Genomic DNA, 4089 nt, shown 5'->3' with positions numbered 1-4089 from the left:
AGGAGGAAGAGGAGGAAGAGGAGGAGGAGGAAGAGGAGGGAGAGTGGGGGTGGGTTATGATTGTAGCGGTGGCTTTTGCATTTCTCAATTTCTGTATGTAATTTAGAAGAATGTTATTTCACTCGATCTAAAATCGTTTTACGTTTCTTTTAACGCAGAAAGTATGACTGTCACTACATTCACTTTCAGAGCATCTTCTATTCTACTCTGATGTAGTACATACGCATTTTTTTCTAAACGATTTTTCACTATTTCGTCTTAACGTTTTTTTGTCGTTGTTGCAAATGGTTTTATTATTTTATGCTGTGTTTAACGTTAACATTGGACTGCTTTGGTAGCTGTTGTTGTCATTCATGTTGTCAATGTTGTTGTTAACATGGTTATTTAAGTTTTTGTTGGTACAATTGTGCATGTCATTTTCTTAGTTGTTTTTTCTCTCTCTCCCTCTCCCTCGCTTGTTTTTATTGTTTTAAGTGTGTGTGTGTCTGTGTATATAGATATATATGTATATAGATATTGTACATACAAAGTTGCTTGTATGCAAATTGAGTACTTTATGTATAGATATGCACTCGCATATATATATAAATTTGAGTGTATATAATATATATATAAATATAAATCTGAGTGTATGATAGCTGTCTCTCTGTAGTATTAATACATAATGTATGTATAATAGATGTCGTACATACATACATACTCAAACTTGCTTGTATGCAAATTAGGTACTTCATGTATAGAAATGCACTCGCGTGAGTGTATAATTATCTCTGTCTATCTATCTATCTATCGGTTGCAACGACGAGGGTTCTAGTTGATCCCAATCAACGGAACAGCTTTGTATACTCTGTGTGTGTGTGACAAGGTTGGTTTGGCCCCTTTGAAATACATGTACAAAGGTACAAACAACAACAGGAGGAAAGAGTGAGCGAAAGTTCTGCTGCAATAGTACACGCAGGGTTCGTTTCCACCCCAATGCCGGAGCCTCGTGGAGACTTCGCTAAATAAACACAACGTCCAGTCTGGGAATTGAAACCGCGATCCTATGATCGCGAGTCCTCTGGCCCTAACCGCTGTGCCCCCCCCCCCCATTAGTGTGTAATATTGCTGTATTCATATATACGTACACATTACTGTGTGTAGTATTATATACACATATGTATACATTATTAATGGGTGTGTGATAAAATCTTGTTTACAAATGTGGAAATATTTAAAGTGCCTGTATACAAGTATATAAAATACATATTTATATTTTACATATTTATATATAATATATGTAAAATACTTATATGCGCACGCGCGCGCGCGCGCGTATATATATATATATATATAATATTATAATATGTGCTTAAATGTTTAATGTGTGTAATATTCGCAACTTATTGTTCGATGGTTAATATAATCAGTAAGCCCTGGTATGTGTGTGTACATTATATGTGTGATGTATATTTGTGTATTTAATGCTGTAATGCCTTATATTCTTTTACTTTTAACCATGGACTGAATATTTCTTATGCACCTAAACAGACTAAAAATCCTGATAATAAAATTGGTTAATAAAGTGTGCCTTCATATATATGTGGGATATTTGCATGTACGTGTGTGTGGTTATAGTGTATGAACATGAATGTACGTGTATGTATGTATGTATGTATATATTATACAAATATACATTGCATGAGTATTTTTTTATTGCTACGTAGTAAGACAATTATGCTGAAGGCTTTGTACAAAATGAATCTGTTTGTCGATGTGATGCCACACACAATTTTCTGTATGTGTACAAATTATTTATACACATAACTTAAAACAGAAACGTGAGTACTCACGCGGGTGCCTGTGTTTGTATGTGATTGCGTATGCACTCCAGAGAGACGAGGAGAAAATATCCATTTGTCTCGTAAGTAAACTGTGATACCACAAATATATTTGTAGCAAGTTACCAGCAAAATAATTGCAGGGGTTTGGGGAGCAGTGTGCACCCCACCTCTCTTATTGGTCACTGTGGAGGCATGTATTACCAAGGATTTTGTAATGTAATAACGATTGGCTGAAGGTTAAATGTGTTTGCGAATAAACACTTCTGCGTTGTAAATGTTATCAAGTACCTAAGATTTTGTCCTTTTGTTCTAAACCTCACAAATCTTCTGCGACGTTTAATCTTAGCAAAAATTATTTTCCCTTATATAAGTTTTTAGCTTTATACCTTTTATAAGATGCCCTGCGCCCAATTTTTCAGTTAAAATTCAAGAGTAAGAGAGTGAGATACGAATAAAGGGTACCGTGTTAAGCGCACCCCTAATTTGGCTTGGCGCAGAATTTTAGTACAAATTTTTAACCTTTGGTTTTTAAACTTTGCCCCCCCCCCCCAGTATGCAAGTCGCACACACCTATTTTTCATGTAAATCAAGTAGAAACCAGCACTGGCCTATTTCTGTATCTATGGCCCAAGTCGTTCCAGCCATGACTGTCTAGTCTCGTGTATTTATTGCATTGCGTCAAGCTATTCTGGTGGCGCCGCTGTTAGATCCATGACGAGTGCTTTCCAGCCGTGACAAATACGTCGTTTTCTTTCCTTTTTTTTTAATTTTTCTAGGACAGACAATTTAACATAGCAAATAGAACTATAATCAAAACCGTTTCACTCATAATCACCTGTTTCTGCCAGAGATACCAGTGCATCGAGGATTACACTGTAGAATGGGTACCTTATCTTTTCAAGGATCTCGTTTATATATGTATGAAACACGAAAAACTGCGAATTAGTTATTCTAGTAAGTTGAAAACCCATTTTGCATGTCGACGTTCGAAGGTGATAATTTGAATATAGTAAAAATATTTGGGTGTGTGTAACGATCATTCAACGTCCGTTTCTCCTTGCCGGCATGGGTTCGACATGCACAGTATGTATACATACACACCAATAGGTTAGGTGTCTATGTATGTATGTATGTATGTATGCATGCGTGTGTGTATATATGACATACCATTGTTATTTAAAAGTAAATTTACTGCTTTTAGCGCATTGAATTGAATAAAAATAAAAGCCCATCACAAATGTTAAGCGAGGATCGGCCGTCAGCCTTGTACAAATATATAGTTTGTAAAACATGCCTATAGACACACACACCCTCACACATGTGTATACAATCACATGTGTATAATACTTATAAGTAAAAACATCTATTCTATGTGTTTTGTTGAAGCATTTGTGACGTCAATTCATGTTACAAGCCTCGTCATTAGCGGGTGAGCGCATATATATATATATACATATATATGTGTGTGTGTGTGTGTGTATATATGTATGTATGTATATATATATATATATATATATATATATATATATATATATATATATATATATATATATATATATTGTGGATATGCGTTAATTGTACGTAGTTCACAATGATGATATTCACGGGTAAACCGCAGCCTTTTCGAATAGACAATTAATTATAGCTGTGGGTGTATATATGCATTTATACACCCACATTTTCCTTTTATATACGTTACATAAAATAAAGATTATTAAGCATGTAAATTTTTGTTTTTGCAAGCTTGTATATTTTTGCTAAGCGAAAAATATGTTTGTGTATTTGTAATATCAACTGGTGGAACACATCGCATATAAAGAAACACTCACTCATATACACTAGTAGAAATTAAAAGGGTTTGAGAAAATTCCATCAGCAAATCTATCCTATTTTAATTTTTTTTGTTACTAAATTGCTTTCTCTGCTCATTATCGGTATTCGATTGTACTTGTGTGTGTGCTTGTATATATATGCAATATGATTATATAATAATAATAATAATAATAAAAATAATAATAATAAATATATACATATATATATGTATATATATCATCATCATCGTTTAACGTCCGCTTTCCATGCTAGCATGGGTTGGACGATTTGACTGAGGACTGGTGAAACCGGATGGCAACACCAGGCTCCAGTCTGATTTGGCAGTTTCTACAGCTGGATGCCCTTCCTAACGCCAACCACTCAGAGTGTAGTGGGTGCTTTTACGTGTCACCCGCACGAAAACGGCCACGCTCGAAATGGTCTTTTATGTGCC

The 4089-nt window shown here is 34.8% G+C and overlaps 1 protein-coding gene across 1 annotated transcript in view; it reads left to right on the top strand.

Annotated features, from left to right (window-relative positions):
* The window catches only part of LOC106878280 (DNA-binding protein inhibitor ID-2), a 28613-nt gene that overhangs the window by 23277 nt on the left and 1247 nt on the right, over positions 1-4089 (top strand). The window lies entirely within an intron of this gene.

The sequence above is a fragment of the Octopus bimaculoides genome, chromosome 8 (assembly GCF_001194135.2).
Source record: "Octopus bimaculoides isolate UCB-OBI-ISO-001 chromosome 8, ASM119413v2, whole genome shotgun sequence".
Taxonomy (NCBI): Eukaryota; Metazoa; Mollusca; class Cephalopoda; order Octopoda; family Octopodidae; genus Octopus; species Octopus bimaculoides.
Note: the sequence above shows the minus strand (reverse complement) of the source record. Positions and strands in the feature narration are given on the sequence as shown.